This window comes from Dermacentor variabilis, chromosome 9 (assembly GCF_050947875.1).
Source record: "Dermacentor variabilis isolate Ectoservices chromosome 9, ASM5094787v1, whole genome shotgun sequence".
NCBI classification, from domain to species: domain Eukaryota; kingdom Metazoa; phylum Arthropoda; class Arachnida; order Ixodida; family Ixodidae; genus Dermacentor; species Dermacentor variabilis.
Genome location: NC_134576.1, coordinates 71,125,786 through 71,148,321, shown reverse-complemented (window position 1 = coordinate 71,148,321; position 22,536 = coordinate 71,125,786). Strand labels below are relative to the sequence as shown.

General features: G+C 47.6%; 1 long non-coding RNA gene across 5 annotated transcripts in view; it reads right to left on the bottom strand.

Moving 5' to 3' along the window:
- LOC142558056 (uncharacterized) overlaps positions 1-22,536 on the bottom strand; it is a 120,643-nt gene that overhangs the window by 62,595 nt on the left and 35,512 nt on the right. For 4 of the 5 annotated variants that reach the window (XR_012822941.1, XR_012822940.1, XR_012822944.1 and 1 more), the window contains exons 2-4: positions 18,480-18,583; positions 17,768-17,985; positions 3,154-3,370 (exon numbers count right to left, since the gene is read on the bottom strand). This is a non-coding gene — a long non-coding RNA (uncharacterized LOC142558056). Of the gene's footprint in view, positions 1-2,982; positions 3,081-3,153; positions 3,371-17,767; positions 17,986-18,479; positions 18,584-22,536 lie in introns of those variants that run through there. The other variant, XR_012822943.1, reaches the window with a different exon arrangement.

Below are 22,536 nucleotides of genomic sequence, written 5' to 3'. Positions count from 1 at the left end.
TACGAATCCATGTACTGACGTTATATTTTATAGTCTTTCTGTCAGAATGGTGAATTCCTTTGGTTACTCTGAAATCACGACCGTTGAGATCGTCGTACTAGTCAACACGAAGCCGGACAAACACAGCGCTGGACGTGATCTTCAATGATGTTAAAGAGATATATAGGGGCTCCTTGTATTCCATTGGAAGTTATATTTAATCATGCCTTTTACAGACCTGCGCACCCAGGTCTTGCTAAAGTTGCTGCTATACACAAAAAATGGAGATTGAAACGTCCCTGAAGATAGTCGCCCAGTATCTGTTCTGACTGCCATTCTTGCAGCTTTTGTACAACTCATCGCGAAATGGTTGATTAATTTCTTTGAACGATAATCAGTGCTAATACCAAGCCAGCATGTAATCAGGAGGAACAGGTAAGCCGCCACAGCTATGCTACCTATCACAGCTATTGTAAGCACCTACTTAAACAATAATATCGTGTTATTCATTGGGAATTCTTGGTAATTTATTCATTAACAAAAAGCTTTTGATACTGTGTATAATGGAATGCCGGTTGAGAAACTAGAACGTTACAGCTTCTATAGTTTTTGTCTAGAATTTTTCAGCAGCCATCTCACTAATGGACAACAAAAGTTTCCATTTCTCGTTGTCGAATGAGATTTTTCTGCGGTCACAGTGGGAGTCCACCAAGAATCAGCGTTGCGACCCTTATTATATTCATTATACATGAACCATGTACCGCTGATATTGCTTAATTTTGATGTTGCCAAGTACGCGGATAAAACTGCTCTAACTTGCGAAAATGAGTGCATGACGGAAGCTTTACATATAGCTAACGAATAAATGAAGCCTGTTAGGCACTCGCTCTGTGCTAATAAGCTGCTACTGAATTTAAGATGAAAACAAAACATTGGTTCGTTTATTCTTCACACAGAGTTACAGCTTTCGACTCATGTGTGCTAAGGTAGATGAAGAACGCATTCAAGGTGTTACTAGGTTAACAAATCTAGGCGTTTAACAGAGCATCATTTGAAACGCAAAGTGAATATTGAGTAGCTACGCAAAAGCTAAGCAGTCCTTGCTTCCTGATATTTATGTCGCCAGTTTTCTGATGTAACGACTTTGAGAACAATCTAGTTTGCTCTTTTCCACAGTTCGTTATAAAATTCTTTAGGGTAATGAGGCCATACGTATGATGCTTTCTTCAAGCCACTTGGAGTTTTCGAAAATTAGGCAAGGCGTTTTTGTCGAGTTCAAATTATGCCGCCCAAACCAAGCCACCTAAGAAATATCAGATATGCCTCTCAACCTGTAATAAAAAATAAAACTAGAACTATGGTGAATGGTTGCATACCTAATAATAGTCGGATCCCCTGTTTATCGATCATGCCTTCCCAGTTCTCAACAGGAGGCTACGAAGCTGGGAAATTCTTGCAGCTCATTGTAAGACATGTGTATGGCAAGAGGCGGCTATGCACAATTGGTAGAACTTTGTAGAACAGTTAAAGTGAAGCAAATAAAAATACTTTAGTTTTTGTTAAGCTTAAACACCAGTACAACGACCTGTATTATTGTGGAAATATAGTTGCAATACAAGATGTTTGCTACCTTCATAAACACATCCACAAAAAAAAACTTGAAATTTGTGTTGCGTACATGTAAGTGTGTTGCTGTATGGATCTGTATGGATCCATTATATCATGATGCTAAGATTCCAGATGTTTCTCATGTATTTCCATTCTTTTTAAATCCTATTGGAAAAATAAATTTTAGAAGATCTTATTCAATATACGCCACAATCCAAGGTACTTTTCCTGCAATGCAAGCATGTCGGCAATACCTCGTTCTCTCGAACTGCCCGACTTAGTTCTTAGAAGAATATCAACTGTGCCTTATTTTACAAAATCTTCCGTACTCAAGTGTTAAAGTGCAAGCTTGTCCCTGCCTCTTCATACATTTCCTTCCGCAACAATCACAGTGTGAGAGTTCTGCCCTGACGCCGTACAAACCAGTATACAAATTACTTCCTACCGAATACTACCTCTGACTGGAATTCTTAACTCTCAATTTTTTCGCGTATTCATTAGTCCTTTCAAGCACCTACGTTGTCGTCACTGAACTAAACTTTGCATATATCTCGTAGAAATAGGGGACAGGTTATCATGACGTGTAAGCGATTTTGTGTGTGTGGTTGAATTACTGCATTGTATAGGCGATAAACGACTCCTCTATGTAACACCAGAGAGATCCTGAAAATACCGAGTTAAATGAATAAATCAATAAATCAATGAATAATGACCAAAAGTGAGGGGTTATATGTGTGGGATTAACGTTAAAAAGGATGCGATTTTAATTGTTGAAGATATCTGAACTCTCGATTTTTTTATAATATTAGTTTCATTTTCAAACACCCAGGGTGTCATCACTGAACTAAAGTTTGTCTGTTTCTCATAGAAATATGAGACACGTTATCAGCCATGTGTAGGCGATTTTGATATTGCGTGGTTGCATAGAACTTTGCTCGCTGTCAGGGGAGAACTACAGCTGTCACCAAGAACAAGAACATATTTGCTAGAAACGTCTGCATAGGACGTTCTGGCTGATTCTCAGGCAACGTTAAAAACACCTGGCTGAGGTGCTGCCTTTACTGAAAACATCCTTTAAGTACTTCTCGAAGGCCTTACATGAAGGCAACCTTTTTTATTGTGTCGTTTAATTAAAGGCAACGGTAATTCCTAGTTCAGGAGCTAAAAAGCAACTTCCCTAGAAATTGGGCTGTGATTCTTGAGGGGTAACAGGATTATGCAGTGATTTTTTTTTTCTGCGGCGTTTTTGCGCTTCTGCTATAGGTGCTTCCTATGCCGAGCGATCACGCACTGAAATTTTTTGCGAGGCTATTAGCTCATACGTTAAGCATGATCTATCAGACATGTTGCAGTGCAGCGCTTCGTAACGGGGGTAGTAGGTTGATAGATGACATTGGGAGTGCAGAGTGCGTTATTTTTTTACTATGCTTTAATGGTAGAAAGCGTCTTTCTGTCAAAACCGGATTAGTGGCACCACCAGAGCAGCACGGCTTCTGTAGCAAAGCGAGAATAGGTGCTGCACGTAATAATGAACATGAAGAAAAGAAAGTTATATTAGGCATTTACCTACGGATCCACCAGGTTTGAACAAAACAATTATCTTCAGCGAAGCAGGGTTAATATGATCTCCGAAAGGGAACTCAGTAATGAAAGCGTAGAGACTGAACGTCTGCTGTACGTCTCTTCCGTAGGACATCGCGCCGTCGTAGTGAACTTCTGCGTTTTTGAGGTTAAATTCGCATGCTGCATCCACTGCATTATCCGTAAGGTCCAATCTGCAGGTCTTTAGAAAAAGATAACTGTATCAAATGTCACTTTTGAGATTAAAAGCAAGGATCATTTAATACACGCTTTCAAACAACTTATGTTTAGGCATATTCATTATTTTTTATTTATAATATTATTTATCACTTTACTTGTACCTACTCCTCTTTAGTTTTAAAATACCGCAGAACCAAAGTTCAAGTAGGGAGGCTGTTCCCAGACTCATGTAGCCATATAGGAAGAAGATAACACTCCACAAATAAGAATAGCAGAAGTTTGTTACTATTCAAGGAGATTAGAAATCGACCATCGTGCACGGGAACCAAAAGCTACAGAAATTCTGACAATTGTCGACTAAGCACTCAGAATTGTCGACTAAGCATAAGCATTGTTTGTCTCTACTGTGAATTTCTTTTTTGCTTAGTCTTGCTTAAATGCTTTTCTTAGCGTATGCGCCTCTGCCCATGGTCCTTCTGGTGGCAAGAAATTCAGCGCCCTTCGACTCTGCGAAGAAAGTTGAGCAGCGAAGCTGTGTATGTGGGCCCCTTAATCGCGAACTGCACCTCCGCCAATGGACGGCTTGGCATTGCACTATCTTCGGGATTTGTCCACGTATGGGGAATGCTTAACACGTGCATCTGCTTCACGTCCGCTGCAGTTCGGCTCGGTGTTGCACTTACTTCAATATCGGCCCTCGCATGGGGAGTGCTCAACGCCTGCTTCACCTCCGCCATGGGTCGGGCCAGTATTGCACTATTTTCGGGGTCGGCCCATGTATGGGGAGTGCTTAACGCCTGCTTCACGTCCCCCGCGGGTCGGCCCGGCATCGCAATATCTTCGGAATCGGCCCATGGTGAGTGCTTAACGCCTGCTTAGCCTCCGCCGTGGGTCGGGCCAGCATTGCCCTATCTTCGTGATCGGCCCACGTATGCGGAGTGCTTAACGCCTGCTTCACCTCCACTGCAGTTCGGCCCGGCATTGCACTTACTTCGAGATAGGCCCACGTATGGGGAGTGCTTAACGCCAGCTTCACGTCCCCCGAAGGTCGGCCCGGCATTGCAATATCTTCGGGATCGGCCCACAAATGAGGACTGCTTAACGCCTGCTTCACCTCCGCCGCGGGTCGGCCCAGCATTGCACTATCTTTTGGACCGGCCCACGAATGGGGAGTGCTTAACGCCGGCTTCGCCTCTGCTGCAGTTCGGTCGGGCATTGCACTTACTTCGAGATCGGCCCTCGCACGGGAAGTGCTTAACGCCTGATTCACCTCCGCCGCGGGTCTGGCCGGTATTGCACTATCTTCGGGAGCGGCCCACGTATGGTGAGTGCTTAACGCCTGCTTCGCCTCCGCCGCGGGTCGGCCCGGCATTGCACTTGCTTCTGGATCAACCCACTAATCGGGAGTATTCTGTGGACGGGCACCAAAGAATCGATGGTTGGTAGAGATAAACAGCGTCGCTGTAAAATGCTTCGACGTTCGCAGACAATTGTCAGATTCTCTCGCCGCACCTGGCCGCTTCAATGAGATTGTACCAATTGAGCCGGAACGCTGGGTACTGGGTACTGGGGACAGAGCTGGGCTGTCGAAATGGAACATCAGCTGCCGCACCAGTGAGTCAGGCGTTGCGTAAGGGGAGAGTGCATCGCCGCGAGGCCATGTCGCCCTTACTGTTGCTATCGCAAGCCTGTGTTAAGGTACGTCCTAACTTGCGGAAATAAGCGCGCGCAAGTCGGCCTGCCTAAAAACGCGCGCCACGTTTCGAAGGCCACACCGCTGCGCGTTGGCCGTCGCGGAGAGCGGCGGGCAGGCGAGAGCTCGGCCTCTTTCGACGTGCCTCGGGAGCCCGCGAGAATTCCCGCGCGTTTCAGTCGTTCTTCGTCCCTGGCTGCTGGGACGTGGCGCGCGCGCCGGTCGGAAACACCGACGAGAGCACCGACCCCACAGCCCACGTGTTGACTTCGGTGCTTGCGATTGGCTCGCTAAGGTTTGCTGAAACGCAGCGCCGCGAAAAAATAGGTTCGGAACCCATCCTCGCGCGGCAGAGAATTCTTGTCGTGAATGCGCCTTCCGCGGCGCACGTTTTTTGGCACGCCTCCTTGCGCGCGCTTATTTCCGCAAGTGACGACTTACCTTTATACACACGCTCGCCGTCCACACTAGCTCTCGCCTGCGTTCTGACTGCGCCTCTGTAAGACCCAATTAAAACGCGAGCATCCCAACACGCTCCCTTGGCCCCGAGGTGTTCATAAATCGAAGGACGCTCGGCAGTACTAAATTGCACATTAGACCCCCCCCCCCAAAAAAAAGAAAAGATCTCTAGTTGACCAACGCCATCATTTCATGTTGTCTCACTATCAAACTTAAGTAGGTCCACTCCCAAAGTTCAAGTTGGCGCAACGCCATATTTTAGTTGTACCAATCGAAATTCCACGTACACCCACCCCAAAATTAAAGTTCGCCTCCAACAAACTTCAATTTGACCCATCCATAAATGTAAGTTGGCCTACCTTCAAACTTGATTTGGCCCACCCTCAAATTTCAGTTGGGCTACCGCCAGATTTCAACTTAGCTCATTCCTAATTTTAAGTTGGCCCACTTTCAAAGTTGACCTACCCCCAAATTTAGATTGGCCAGCCCCCAAACTTCAAGTTTGCTCACCCCCAAATCTAACTTGGCCCACCCCTAGACTGCAAGTTGCCCCGCCCCTAAATTTAACTTTATCCAGTCGAAAGATTGAAGTTGGCCCACTCCAGAATTTAATTTGGCCCACCTCCAGATTTCAAGTTCGCCTACGTGGGAATTTCAAGTTCACTCACACCCCTATGTAATTTGGGCCACCCTCATACTCAAGTTCGAGCGCCCCCAAATTTCATGCTGGCCTATCCCTAACTTCAAGTTTTCCCACCCCCTAATTTAAGTTGGCCTACCCCACAATTCACTTTGACTCACCACAAATTTCAAGTGGGCTCACTTGCATACTTCCAGTTGGCCCAGCCCTAAAGTTAAGTGGGCCTACTCCGGAGTTTCAAGTTGGCCCACACCCAACTTTGATGTTGACCCACTTCCGAATTTCAAGTTGTTTCAGCCCCAAATTTCATTTGGTCCACCCCTACTATAAACTTCCCTATGAATTTTCTCAAGAGATCTATGTATCTCTAAGAGTATTCTCTTTCTATTGCATTTTTTCCTTTAATCTTTTCATCATTGCTTAAAAGCAACCAGTCAGGTACATGTATACTTTCATAACGATTAAATGTCATAACTTATCAAATTGCGCATTTTTCTGCCAATACAAAGCACTGCACTTTTCGCGTGACAAGGCTGGGGAGCTCGCAAAAGAATGTTTACGCATTGATAAACGTAAATGTAATGTATCAGCTGCTCTCCGCCGACTTTCATACCCGTTAAGTAGCCGAGTGGCAAAGGTTTACGTTCTGCTGCCGTGCTTATGGTAGCGGACTTGGTGCCGTCTGTCGTGGCTTCAGTTCCACGGGGATGGAATGCAAACTAGTTCATCTACCATAGATTAGATGCGCGGCAAATGGCATCCGGGATACAAAATTAGTCGGCAGTCTCCTTCTGCGACATGCGCCCTGTCAGATTGTGTTCGTGGCACTGTAATCTCAAGACTTTCATATTAGTTGAGCGTTATGTTAATTGCGCTGAAGGTTAGGAATCACGTGGCTTTATTTATCGCTTTAGAATTTTCTGTTACAGGTTTATGAACAAGAAAGTGACTGCTAGACCAACATATCGGTATATCCTAGTTTGATTTCGTTCACTTTCCATTTGTGTAAGGATCAGAGTTTTCAATATCTCTAGTACAAACTTTTCTTTGCGGACCCTCCAGAACGTTCTTGATCATGGCTTCTCGGCGCAGCATTGTCTTGCCAAGTACCTCAGGCGTTACAAAAAATATAAGCCCATGCACGTGACAGTTGGATCAATCCGCGTACCCTCAGTACAGCAGCCCGATGTTGTAGAAACTGTTACGCTCCTACAAACACTTTTAATCAGCGGGTACCCACTTTGTTGGTATTCTCCACTAAGGCGGCGCCTTATTTGTGCCATGTCGCGTTCTATGGCACCTCGTAATTATTGCTTTTTTTCTCCTGCTCCTGCCTTGAAAACCAGATTCCTCATTGCCTCGTCTTCACTGCCCACTTCCGACATTTATCACTGCCGCTTCTAAAAAATAGACAAAAATCCCGAAAAAGTAACGATTTGTGAAGCGGATGCTGGTGATATGTGTTATCCATGCACATCATATGTAAGTGTTTACCCAGTGGACATGTTCATTTTGTCTGCGGCTCAAGTGCTGATTGGCTGCGCTGAATAGTGCACCACAAGGAGACAAGTGCTCCGAGCCAATGAGCGCTTCAGCAGCAGAAAAAATATAACTGTCCTCTAAGTGAATACTTACAGAATATCCCCCTGGTTGCTGCATCGGAGCGCATGTGGGCTTGAAGATGCAAGGCAATCGGCTTATGAGCTATCTGGGAAATCTTTTACAATCTCCCTTTACGATTAACGCCAGATTCCTAAAAAAAACAGTGAGGGTACCTTATTCGGTGCCTTCTTTTTGATTTATACTGAAAGCAGGGAATTCTACTTATCCCTAATTGATTAAAATGCAAACGTCTACAACAAGCAATCGTTATTAGTGATGAGAAATTAAAGTCGCACCCTCTCAGTAGTGACGTCACAACAAGTGCACCACTAGCTCCGGCTCACTGGCTGGATTGGTGCTAGACACTAAGCATGCACGTTCTCTGCATCCTGAATGGCGTTACGGCTGTTCTCTGCCATCAAGTCTGAAATGCAGTTTTACATTTTTCAAAAATTCTCAAATGGTAAAAAAAGTTACCTTATACAATGCAAGATATCTTGAGGTAAATGGGTCTGCTGCTCGTGAAATGCTGAGGTGTGCCATGCATGTCAATATATTTCTTTTAAAAAAATATGCCCGCAGATTCATCGTCAAGAAATTTGTTAACTTTTTTGATCGAAGCATGAAACTAACCTTATTTTTTCCTTCGTTACTGTTGATGAGTATTCACGTGACAAGTCATTCTACTCAAATGTAGGTGCTATATTAACGCGTAGAAGGAAAGTTAGGCACGCATTTTCTAGGAATAACTTAGTACCTCTGTCTCAGTATTCCGCAATAGCCGCTCAGAAAAAGCGTTGTTGAGGGCTCCTACAGTATTGCGAAACATTTTAGGCGAAAGGTCCTGGGCAGAATCTCCCTCGAATAAACAAAGAACAATGGTTGAGAAGAAACTTTGACTCGTGACCATGACCTATTTCCCCATTCAGATTAACGTAAAGCGCACAAATATATTTTTGAGACAATTGCTGAGTATATATTCGAAGTGTGTTTTTTTTTTTTTTTGCTTGAGAGAAAAGGAAATTAGGCCTAGCCCGTCTAGGAAGCAAAATTTTGATTTGGAGCTCTAAATTTTTTTTTACAAGCATGGCCTATCTGTGGCAGCTTAGGAACTTGAAACGCCGTTTTTCTAACTGCAAAAAAAAAGGAAAGAAAAAGGTGTCTCGGCCTTGTGGAATACAACTGCTAGAGCATCTCTAGCGGGCAAGCTTATATATTCAGGAAGGTTTTCAAGAGCCCTACTAAGGAATTAGCGATATATCACAAAGAACCTGTATATGGCTAGGGCATTTCCGTCGTCCCCGAACAACCCGCGAAATAGTTCATTAGCGCCCCTCGGCGCAACCGCGTAAACGCGCTCGTGCCACTGTTGATGCATTCGTCGTCATCGTCTTCTTCCACAGCTGGCTCCACCGCCACTTATTGCTTGAGTATCAGCCTTTCATTGGCAAGCGGAAACTATTGTTATCATGATTATCATGAGCAATGGCACGAGCATAGTCGTATTCCTCCACAGCTAGCTCGCCCGCGCCCCTTAGCGCAATCATTCAAGCGCGCTCGTGCCTATGCTCGCGTGATCATCGTCGTCATCTTCCACAGCTGGCTCCGCTACCACTCATCATTCCAGCGTAATTTTATTTTTACTCTGTCATCGTCATGGGGAGGCCGTGTAAATTTTTTTTTTATGTTCGGTGCTATGAACCATTCCTAAAGGGGTTATGAGCCATCTTCTGTCTCACGTGATGGACGCATTTAATAGCAGAGGATTACAACAATATGTGTGCATACCTATCATCACGATGACCGTCGATCAAGACAATAAATATGTTCGTACCTTTGGTCAAAATTCTAAGTTACCTCGATGTGGTGGGCTAAACAGCTTCGCTGGTGATCCACCTTCACAGAGTGGAATGATTCACAATTTTTTGAGATCTGTGAAAATATGTTACCTGTGTACACTTTACATGCAGTTAACGTATTTATGATAGTATGCTTTCATTGCTGAGTTATAATTGTAAAATTTGTACGGGATATTTCTCGCAATTCCGGAATTTAAAATTCTTTTCTTAAGAAAAAGAAAGCTGGCCGCATCAACAGACTTTACATTTATTTCTTACAACTATGGAACTGTATTTTACTGATTTCTCTTAAATGCAGCGAACTTATCCTAATATATGTTATCACGAATATTATCAGTTTATTTGCTGCCTAAAGATATGATTTCTTTGTTCCCATCAACATGAATAGGAGCACCGTAGTTGAAGCATCCTTTTCAGTTCGACAACTGAAATGTTAAAGTTGATGGGAGGATTCATAGAATATACCCGCCGTGGTTGCTCAGTGGCTAAGGTGTTCGGCTGCTGAGCACGAGGTCGCGGGATTGAATCCCGGCCACGGCGGCCGCATTTCGATGGGGGCGAAATGCGAAAACGCCCGTGTGCTTAGATTTAGGTGCACGTTAAAGAACCCCAGGTGGTCAAAATTTTCGGAGCCCTCCACTACGGCGTGCCTCATAATCAGAAAGTGGTTTTGGCACGTAAAACCCCAAATATTATATATTATTATATAGGATTCATAGAATGCTTGAGCCTTCATTTTAAGACATGACACACCCCTTTCACAATGGCAGAAACCTACTGCTCTTGAAACCCATCTATTTTTTTTAAATTATGGGGTTTTACGTAACAAAACCACTTTCTGATTATGAGGCACGCCGTATTGGAGGACTCCGGGAATTTCGACCACCTGGGATTCTTTAACGTGCACCTAAATCTAAGCACACGGGCGTTTTCGCACTTCGCCCCCATCGAAATGCGGCCGCCGTGGCCGGGATTCGATCCCGCGACCTCGTGCTCTGCAGCCTAACACCATAGCCACTGAGCAACCACGGCGGGTGAAACCCATCTATTCATGCACCTGATTCAAAGGAGGAAGAATTTATTTTGCCGTACCAGTTGGAGTGTCTAAGGTATACTGAAGGCTGTAGATTTTGAGAAGACGTTTATTGGCGGCTCCTAATGCAAAAGTGCAGTGACCAGGAACGGCGAGACAGCCCGAAGCACTGTCCAAAAAGGCGACAGTAATCAACAGCACGAGCCGAGCCGAGCCGCGCGTCGGCGATGTGGCTGTGCCGCGAGGCGCGTCTTCCTCTTCACAATCTCCCCCCGGATAAAAAGAGCCATCCTGGCGCCTTAAGAATCAGGAGGCAGAGGGTCGTGGTAGGGCTTGAGACGCGAGACGTGGACAACATCACGTCCACGCCAGCGCAAGTCTTCAGGTGGTGACAGAGGCTCAATTACAAAATTCATCGTAGGTGTTTGCGCCAAGACTCGGTAAGCCCCTTCGAATTTTAGGACGAGTTTCGAGGAAAGCCCCGGAGTCCGGAAAGGAACAGACAACCACACAAGAACGCCTTGAGCGTAGGTGGCGTTTGGAAGCGTGTCGGTGCGGTTTTCTTTCTGGCGCTGCTTTTGCTATGCCGTGAAGGAGCGCGCTAGCTGGCGGCATTCTTCGGCTTGTCGGGCCACGTCGGACACAGGTAGACACACGGAGGCGTCAGAACGGTATGGAAGGAGCGTTTCGATGGTATGCGTAGGCTCGCGGCCATACAGGAGGAAGAAAGGTGAAAATCACGTAGTGGCCTGGATCGCGGTGTTGTACGCGAACGTTATGAATGGAAGGATGCGGTCCCAGTTACCACGATCAGATGCCACGTACATCGGCAGCATGTCTCCAAGTGTGCGGTTAAATCGCTCTGTGAGTCCGTTAGTCTGGCGATGGTGCTTCTCCGATGAATATTACGGCATTCCGAGCGCAAACTTCCGATGACTTCGGAGAGGAAGGCGCTACCTCGATCGCTGAGGGGTTCTCGAGGTGCGCCGTGTCAAAGCACCAAGCGATGTAGGACGAAAAAGCCTACATCCCGCGCTGTAGCGCTTGGTAAAGCAGCAGTTTCGGCGTAGCGTGTCAAATGGTCAACAGCAACTACGATCCCCCGATTACCGTCTGGCGTCATAGGAAGCGGGCCGTATAAGTCGATGCCGACGCGATCGAAGGGTGTGGCAGGGCACGGGAGCGGCTGCAAGGTACCAGACGGGCGTAAAGGCGGCGATTTGCGGCGTTCACAGTCAAGACAGCACCGAACAAACTTTTGTACAAAATTGTGCATGCCGCGCCAGTAGTAGCGGTGGCGAATTCATTCGTACGTCTTGAAGACTCAGGCGTGGCCACACTGTGGATCGTTGTGGAAAGCGGCACATATTTGTGACCTTAAGCTGCGCGGAATCACCAGAATCCACCGACGGCCTTCGGGAGAGTAATTGCGTCGGTGGAGCAGCTGGTCACGAATGGCAAAATGAACTGCTTGGCGTCGGAGGGTTCGAGATGCAGGGATGGTCGATGATCCAGATAGATAGTCGAAAAGAGAAGCGATCCATGCGTCACGACGTCGTGCGGTGGCAAAGGAGTCCATGCCGAGAGATGACATGGAGTGTGCGGAAGTTGTGCCGCTGGCCTTGTCGGGAGGTAAAGGTGAACGAGACAGGGCGTCTGCGTCGGAGTGTGTTCGCCCACTGCGGTATACGACGCGAATATCGTACTCCTGGATGCGTAATGCCCAACGGGCCAGGCGGCCAGTGGTATCTTTCAAGTTGGCAAGCCAACAAAGCGCGTGTTGATCTGTGACGAAGTCTAATGGTTGCCCGTACAGGAATGGTCGGAACTTGCCAAGTAACCATACTAAGTCCAAGCACTCTTTTTCAATCATGCTGTAATTGTCCTCAGGCTTCATCAGCGTGCGACTTGCATAGGCGACAATGTATTCGGGGTAGCCGGGCTTTCGTTGGGCGAGGACGGCGCCGAGGACGACCCCGCTGGCACCTGTGTGTACCTCTGTTGCAGCTGACGGGTCGAAATGGCGAAGAATAGATGGGGAGGTGAGAAGACGACGCAGCGTAGCAAAGGCGGAGTCACATGCAGGGGACCAGGAGGGGCGAGTGGTGTCACCGCGAGGAAGCTGAGTTAATGGGCGCCATGATCGATGCGAAATTCCGAATAAAGCGCCGGAAATATGAGCATAGGCCCACAAAGCTTCGAAGTTCTTTGATGGTCTGAGGCTTCGGAAACTCAGCGACTGCTCGAAGTTTTGCAGGATCGGGTAGAACGCCGTGCTGGGACACAAAGTGGCCTAAAATGGTGAGCTCTCGCGTGGCGAAGCGGCACTTCTTGAGGTTGAATTAGAGGCCAGCGTTCATTATACAGGTCAAAACAAGTCTGAGGCGGAACAGGTAAGTCGGAAAATCAGGCGAGAAAACCATGACATCGTCGAGGTAACAGAGACATATGGACCACTTGAGGCCACGCAGACCCGCCGTGGTTGCTCAGTGGCTATGGTGTTGGGCTGCTGAGCAAGAGGTCGCGGGATCGAATCCCGGCCACGGCGGCCGCATTTCGATGGGGGCGAAATGCGAAAACACCCGTGTGCTTAGATTTAGGTGCACGTTAAAAGAACCCCAGGTGGTCAAAATTTCCCGAGTCCTCCACTACGGCGTGCCTCATAATCAGAAAGTGGTTTTGGCACGTAAAACCCCAAATATTATTATTATTATTATTATGAGGCCACGCAGCTTGTTGTCCATGAGTCGTTCAAAGGTGGCTGAGGCATTACAAAGCCCGAACGGCATTACGTTAAAAATGCTTGCAAATGTTATGAATTAGTGTGCGTTATCTGCTAGTGTGTTTTTTTCTTGTATGTTATGTATTCTTCACCAATGTCTGAAAATGCCTGCATATGTGATGGATTTGTATGTGTTTACATGCTTGTATATTTCTATGTATACCCACCCTGCTATGATCTGATTTCAGATCGCAGTATTTATAAATAAATAAATAAAATAAATAAATAAATAAATAAATAAGCCGTCAGGCGTAATAAATGCGGTTTTCTGGCGATCGGCTGCAGCCATCGGTACCTGCCAGTACCCTGAACGCAAGTCAAGGGACGAGAAGAATTCTGCTCCCTGAAGACTGTCGAGGGCGGCGTGGATGCGCGGCAAAGGATAGAGGTCTTCGCGCGTTACCTTATTTAGCCCACGTAAGTCGACGCAATAGCGAATAGACCCGTCCTTCTTGCGAACGAGAACGACAGGAGATGCCCAGGGACTGTGCGAAGGTTGAATAACGTCACGGCGCAGCATATCTTCGACTTGGGTTGTAATGACACGACGCTCTTCGGCAGAGACGCGGTACGGTCGTTGACGTAACGGCTGATGTGAACCGGTGTCAATGTAGTAATGCACTTCCGACGTGCGGCCCAAGTGAGGTTGTGAAACGTCGAATGAACTTCTAAAGTGGTGCAGGAGATCACGAAGGTCGGCGCGTTCGGCAGGTGTGAGGGTGTTGGGCAATAGGTGGAGGTGTTGGGACTCAAATCCCGTCGCTTCAAACCCTGGAGCTGCGATCAAGAACGCTGTCGCCCGACATGACCGACAGCTCATTCAGTCCGTCACAGTCCGTCACTTGCACCGGCAATCCACGACAACGGGACCCCAAGATCTTCGGCGGTGCAGACGACGAAGAAGTAGAAGACTGGTTGGCGTCATATGAACGGGTGAGCGCGCACAAGTGGGATGATCCAGCGAAGTTAACCCACGTCATCTTTTATCTGGCTGGTGTTGCCCAAGTCTGGTTTCACAAACACGAAAGTGACCTACCCACATGACCAATCTTCAAGACAACCTTTACGGAAGTGTTCGCCCGACCTGCTGTTCGCAAGCTACGCGCTGAACAACGCTTGCGCGCCCGAGCACAGCAGACGGCAGAAACGTTCACGAGCTACATTGAAGACGTCGTGGACCTGTGTAAGCGAGTGAACGCCGCAATGCCCGAAGCTGAGCGAATTCACCATATACTGAAGGGCATCGATGAGGGCGCTTTCCAGATGCTCCTAGCCAGGAATCCGCTCCAGCCTATGCTGGCGCGGATTCCGGCTAAAGCCGGCTAAAGTCGTCAGCCTATGCCAAAGTTATGATGAGTTAAGGAAGCAACGCGCTTCGACTCGGAGTGCTCTGGTAAGCGACGACTTGGTGGCAAGCCTTGACAGCATGTACGACCCATGCTCATTATGTCAACAGGTCAAGGACTTCGTGCGTGAGGAGGTTGACCGCCAACTTTCTTTAGTCCCCTTCACTCAGGAGCCCACCTCCCGTCTTCCAAACACGCTCCGCACTCTCATTTCCGAAGAGGTCGCTCAAGTTGTCCCTTCCGCACACCGTCAGCAGCCTGCAGCCGCGAATCTCAACTCTGCGCTGGCAGTGCAGCCGGTGCAGCCTGTCGCCACGCCTCTCACCCATGCGCAGCCAGTCCTGCCTGTGGCCGCGCCTCTTACGTACGCGCAGGCAGTACGCAGGCCTCCGCCTGCGTGTTTCGCGACCCATTCCCGACTGGTGCCACCGGAAGCCCATGCTGCATCTTGGACCACACCGAGAGCTAATCCTTGGAGGAGGCCTGACAATCGTCCCATCTGTTATTCTTGCTGCACTCCCGGACACGCCGCCCGATATTGCCGCCGTCAGCCTCAAGCGTTCGGCGACGCCTCTCGGCCCTTGCAGTATGGCAGCCAGCCCTTTCGCCAATACGCCACTCCTTCCCCCCAACCGTGTGCTCGTGCTGACCTTCCAGAATTTTCTTTGCGTCGCTCGCCATCCCCTCGCCGACGCTCGCTCTCCCAAATGCGTCGGCGACCCGCACCACGTGACCAGGAAAACTGAACGTCGCAGTTCACGAGGCAAGAACAGCGCCCCATTCGAACTGTCTAAGTCCTCGCGCCTGTCCTGCTAACGCGGTCGAAATTTGTGTAGAAGGTGTTCCGGCATTCGCTCTTGTGGATACCGGCGCAGCCGTTTCTGTGATAGCCGCCAAACTGTGCCGTTCACTGCGCAAGGTGACCACGCCGCTTTCTGGACTGTCGCTTCGTACGGCAAGCGTGCAGCACGTCATTACCCACGCAGCCTGTACTGTACGTGTGCTTATTCACGGCATTGTTCACATAGTCGAGTGTATTGTTCTTTCCACCTGCTCGCATGACGTCATCCTCGGATGGGACTCCTTATCCCGTCATAAAGCCGCGATTGTCTGCGCACGCACCGAATTTGAATTTACCCCTTGTGACGCACGCTTGCACGAAGATTGTGACCGCCCTTCTAAACTTACCGTGCGCGAGGACACAGATATTCCACCTGGCTCCTTCGCTCTCGTACCCGTCTCTTGCGATGCCATCACTGATGCAACGGTCCTCTTCACACCGTCCGACGTCTTCATGAGCCGTAAATCTCTCCCACTACCCTTCGCAACACTTGACATGACCGGCGGCTGCAGCAATGTATACTTTAGCAATCCCCTCTGTGCGCCTATTACGTTGCTCCTTCGTGAATGCCTTGGCTTCGTGGAACTCCTCGACATATCGTCTTTGGTTGACGTCCCCGGAGACTCTTGATGCCGACTCCGGCCAGTCATCTTCGATTTCCGCGCTTGAGGAGACGTCCAGGGATGCATTCTCGAGTGCCATCGCCGATACCCCGCACCTCCACCAATTGAGAAGAGGTTTATTGGCGGCTCCTAATTCAAAAGCGCAGTGACCGGCAACGGCGAGACAGCCCGAAGCACTTTCCAAAAAGGCGACATTAATCAACAGCGCGAGCGGAGCCGAGCCGCGCGTTTGCGATGCGGCTGTGCCGCGAGGCGCGTCTTCTTTTTCACAATTTGAGCTTGCGCTATCTTAAAGAGGAGATATAAAGTAGCTTGAGCTGCGCGATGTTTCAAACCATCTTCTTAAGTGCAAAACTGTTAACTTCATGAGTTCATGAATCAACTTCGCACGAAGAAGACCTCACATGCTTCGTATGAGTGTGCTTCATTTTGAACAACTCTGTTGAATATTCAATTTTTTTATTTAATTGCATGTACTGTCCTCGTGGCACTTGTCAGGGCGTTAGAGAGGCGAGTGGGTGGTCACAAAGATATAGTTTAGGTGTCACTTGCGCAGCTATGAGGTTTCGACTTTCATTGGCTGCAATCATGCGTTCTCCGAAGCATATCTTACCAAAAAAGTTGGACCGAGCGCCTGTACCACGTTTCTAAAACGAACCTCTCATAATTGTTTCTCAAGAAACATAAATCTGGAAATCACTGATCTGAGTTGAATGTTAAGGACTAAAAGGGCATATGTACTCGCCACTGCCTTTCCGTATACCAGCAATAACTGATAGTCTCAATTTGGTTCAGTTTATTTCCTGCCTCTTACGACCGGCGTCAAACAGGCTACGTTTGGTAAGCGGTACACAAAATAAGTAGCACAGTCACAGTCTTAATTCTTCTCTTAATTCAGTGTTTGTGTTCCTAGTGGACGTTTGATTGGACAAAGGGGAAAAAATAGGCTTTGGACCATGTATAATGCTCGTGACACAACAAGTTTAAATGGGTTAAAGTAAATGTCAGCGATGTAGAAGTTATAAAGGTATGATGCATTTGTTACATAGTTGTTCTACGACCGCAAATAGCCCTCCTGCCACTTAATCAAATGTTCAATCCTATTTTAACGTTCTTGCATTTTTTGTCCACCTATGTCGGAGCCGGAGACAAACTGCTGTGCGCGCGTTCAGTTGCGACGGAGAACGACGACGTCATTACTCGGGCAGCTAATCCAACACCACCTATCTAGCACAAGGCCTTTCCGCTTTCAAGGCAACAGTGATTTTGATGTCACCGCTTTTATCACGCCAACCGTCTCAGTGGAAATTTCCGCTAGCTAATATGACGTCATGAATTGGAGTACTCGCGCGCCTCTCATTCTTTGTTGTGTTTTTTTTTTTCAGGCATGCGCAGGAGGTTACGACGGAGGAGTTTTCGGCGTAGAGGTGATCTACAGCGGGACGGACGGAGGAATATGCTAACCATATACAGCTTCGGTGCAAAGGTGAGCTGTACTAAAGCTACTCTAAATGATTCATAATAAAGAAAGTTTTCAAGACCTCTTTTTTGGGCGTGAGTAGTTTGCCAATGTTGACGATCTTGCCGTACGTTAGGTTGAAACGGTACAATGTACTATTCTTTGGTACTCCGTCTGGGAGGAGAGTGAAGTAAATATCCTTCAGTGGGAAGTTATCCTCCATTATGCCACCAAAGATGTTTTGTAGCAGCTTTTGTTCATCAGCGACGCTGTTTTTCCAGGTACTTCCTTCAAAAAAAGCTAGAAAGAAGAGGCACATTCCATTTGCTGTTAGGACAGAATTGAAGTCTTTGTGAGTTGGTGAAATTGCCTAATTTTCGAGCAGCAGAGGACAAAATACGAAGCTAGCTAACGTGTACAGTTTCATTTATCGCGTGTGTATTTGCACTTTGTTTTGGGCACCGGGAAGCATAGTGACGTTAAGAATATATTCATGCGCATTGCACAGCGCTGCAAGTTTAGAATTACAGCTGCTGAGCTGCTGAGCTTGAAGCACTTCATCGAGTCCGTGATTGTCAGTGGCGCGTACGCGTGTTACTGTAAATTGAATTGGCCCAACGAAGTACCGTTTCATCAGCTGCATCACTTCGTTGAGCGTACCTTATCAATGAGTGCTTCGTAAGGTAGGCTGAATTATATTATCAACAGCGAGGAGCGTAAGCCATGCAGAAGCACAGAAACAAAAATTTTATGCTGAACGTTTCAAGAAACGGAAAGAACAGGATATAGTTTACCTGCAAGTAATAGTACCAACACGTAGCAAAGCGTCTGCATTCTTGCAACACAAATGGAAATGTCGTATTCAGACAAATTGCAGTGAACTCGTAAATGGATGTTGCTGAAACAAAGTCAAGTAGTACAACATATGAGCTCAAGCATGCGCGTACTGTAATAAGCTATCGAGTTTTTTAAACGCTTGTTGCTCAAGGAGGCTCAGTGTCTCTGACTACATTAATGTAAGTATTAGGTATATGAACTGGCAAGATTTCTGCGCAACTGGCCGCTCGAGACACTTTGCCTGTATTCGCGGTGTTCTTTCATGCTCTGAAAAACGCTTTTATGTAGCACGTATTGACGAACAGAAAGTTGTACCGGCGGTTTTTCTTGCTTCTCTGCCATTTTTTCGTCTAAACTTTTAATCAAATACAATGTTAGAGAAGTTGAATAATAATCTGGGGCTAACTATGTAATTAGGGGGATTGCAAAAAAAATCTGATAATATCCAAGCGACGGTAAACAACGTTAACTTGGGTCTATCGAGCTACGTGTCATTTGCAAATATTCAAATATTGGTGCCTGATAGTTGAGACACCCCTTATAGTAGGCATATGTTAAAACATTACATTTCTGATGGTTTCATCTGATCAGAAGCCCAGTACTAGGACAGTTAGGTAACCGACGCATGCTTAAATATACAGGATAAAGCACCTTTACAAGTTTCCCACGTACAAGCTAGGTTTTAACACGCTTGTTGCGTTAGATGCGTCACATAGGAACAATTTACTTATGAAAAGTAAGAACGTCCAGCTCCTAGCTAGCAATGAAGGCAGAATCGCGCAACACTGTCGTCGACTAAATATGCCGCTAGTATCTTATGGCATGCGACGCTGTGGCGCATTTATGCAACCTCAATCAAGGCGTACGTTGCTAATCGACCCGTTTATTTGTTTAATAAGCTTCCGCTTGCCCTGAAAAGTCTGCCATGTTGACTTAAAGACGCATGCAGCACTGAAATGTGCAGTTCCTTGTTATCACCCACAATTTGGTCTTGCTAGCACTTGAAGGCATCGCGTACAGGTATTTTGAGAGAGCGCGCTATCTTCTGAATTTTTTTTGCTTCCTTTGTATTGGTTGTTATGGTCCTTGTTTCCGGCTTATCGATTGCAACACAGCTTACAGGTTTTCCTTTGACTCTTAAAACATGTAAACTCGGTGACATGTTCAGTTCTCACCAGATGCTGAGAAAAAATGGCTATTTGGCGTGCGCAGTCTTAACTTTACTACAATATAGGCATGAGGAGAACGCCACGAATCCTTCAGTCTAAATTTTTCTCTAAAGCTCGCAATTACCCACAATGCCTAAAATATGGCGCATGCCCCCAATCCTCAGGTGAGTAGAAACTGATCACCTAGTGGCGTTGATTTTAAGTTCGAAGTAACCCTTTTACATGCTCTGATAACAGATATTCCACACCAGTATTAGGGAGAGAGGGAAACATAAGAAAGGGCAAGGCAAGGCGGTTAACCAGATGGTAATATCCAGTTCGTTACCTTACGCTGCGGAGACAGGGGAGCAATGTAGAGATAAAGAAAGGAAAGGGCATAGACATACAATCACAGTTGGTCACTGTTACCGCATACCGTCACCACACAGCACACCAGCACTTGCAACACTATAAGCATCTGTTCAGGCTAGAGCCACTTGTCGCATTCTGTTGCCCCTAAATACTGCAACAGTGCCCTCGTCGCTCTCCGCTGCGATGCCTTGTGATGTCGGCATTCTACGACAAGTTTGTTTGTTAGATGTCTTTGATCAAAGCACGCTATGCGATTGCGATCGAAACCAGTATAAAGTACTTGTCCTCAAACCAGATTTAAGTATTTATCCTCAAACCAGTATTAAGTATTTATCCTCAAAAGCCGGAATAATTGAAAAAAATTTTACATAGAGTGCAGAAAATACACCACATAAATCTCATTACCCCCAAATTTAAACTCCATGTACATTTAATAAGGCGAAATCCTTAAGTGGCTCATATCCCCGAAAGTCTCGAAAAGGCGGCGTGCGGTACAGAAGGTCATTTGACCAACTTCAAGGTGTCTCGGAGCAGGGTTCGGAAATTCACATTCATCGATTGGGACCATTTCCGCAAGATTCGCGAAGAACCTGGCAGAGCCAGGGCACCCGCCACTCTCGAAGAATGCTGTGAAGGCGTCCAGCACGACGCTTCTGCGGCCACCAAGAAAGTGGTAACCGATCTCTACGTCGAGCGGATGGACAGCAGACTCGCCCACCTGATCGAGGCCAAAAACGCCCTGCTCCGTCGATGGAAGGGATAAAGGCTCAATCGCAGACTCCGAAAGATCTCGGAGCTACAAAAGATCATCGATGACCTCTGCAAGACGCTATGCCAGCAGTAGTGGGATGAGCTCTGCGAATCCATCGACGGACAAATGCGCAATGGCAAATCCTGGAGTATGCTGAAGAACGTTCTCGACGAAAGTGGCTCGAAGTCAAACCAGAGGCATACGTTGGCCCGGACCCTTCACGAAGCCACCAGGTCTTACATGGTCGATGAAAACGTCTCAAAACTCATACAAAAGTACCTGCCCGTCCGTCGCGACGGAGATCCGTCAATCCAACTCCCGGACGACCGAGGCCCTCCACGCCCCCAGCTGGACAAAGACTTATTTGTTGCCGAGATCAGACAGGCCATCTTCGCACTCAACCGCAAGTCTGCGCCGGGTCCAGACGGAACCACCAAGAGAATGCTGAGAAACCTTGACGACACGTCGATCGTCTTTGTGACCGACCAGATCAACGAGTCCTGGAAGAGTGGCGTTGTTCCTGCAGAATGGAAGATGGCCTGCACGGTGCTCATTCCCAAGCCCGGCAAGGCCCCGAACATCCAGAACCTTTGGCCGATTTCTCTAACGTCCTGCGTCAGCATGGTCATGGAGCGCGTCGTCCTCAATAGGCTCAACGGGTACTTCGAAGATAACGAGGTTTACACGTACAACATGATCGGCTTCTGCGCCAGACTCCCGACGCACCACATCAGATTGTGGATGGTCGTTCTAGAGCCGTCAAGGCTCTGTTCGGTCTGGACCTCGAGCAGGCTTTCGACAACGTGCTCCACACCTTCATCGCAAAAACCATTTCAGACCTGGGTATCGGTTCCAGATTCCGCAGCTGCGTCTCACGGACAAGAAGGCCAAACTTCGCATTGGGGACTTCCGCTCTGACGATGTGCCCCTCGGAGGGCGGGGCACTCCTCAGGGCGCCGTCATCTCCCCCACACTGTTGAACATCTGTATGATTGGTCTTTCCGAGAGGTTGGCACGCGTCGAGGACGCCAAGCACACCATCTATGCCGACGACATCACCTTATGGTGCCCCGGTGGCTGCGAGGGCACAGTCGAAGAAGCCATGCAGGAGGCGATTGACGTGATCGAGGAGTACCTCCGCCGCACTGGACTTCGATGCTCCCCCGCCAAGTCGGAGCTTCTGATTGGCTTCTAATCTTTGGGTCTACCTCCCTCTTTTCTGTCAGTCTCCGAAAGCAGCATCACTCTTCGAACTTATGACGGGGGGGGGGGGGGGGGGTGATACCCAGGGTCAACGTTATTCGGGTCCTGGGCATGTTTGTCGAATTCAACGGCGGGAACGGAACTATTCTCCGCAAGATCATCGCAAAGACGGACAACGCTTTCCGCCTCGTTCGCATAAATGCACACCGGAACCGAGGCATGAAGGAAAACAATCTCCTCAGGCTAAGCAATGCCTTCGTACTATGCAACTTCATGTGCACGACTTCGATGCACAACTGGCTCAGAGCAGAGCGAGACAAGCTCAACCTTCTCATTCGCAAAGTAGTCAAGATGGCTCTCGGGCTACTCATCAGGACCCATATCGAGAATCTGCTCAAGCTGGGGGTGCATAACACCGCCGAGGAGATTGCCGAAGCCCAAGAACGTGCGCAACTCACTCGCCTAAACACCACAGCGGCAGGTAAACGCATCCTCGAAGAGCTGGGTTACCACCCTGCGGGATTTCCGATGGTTAGTACC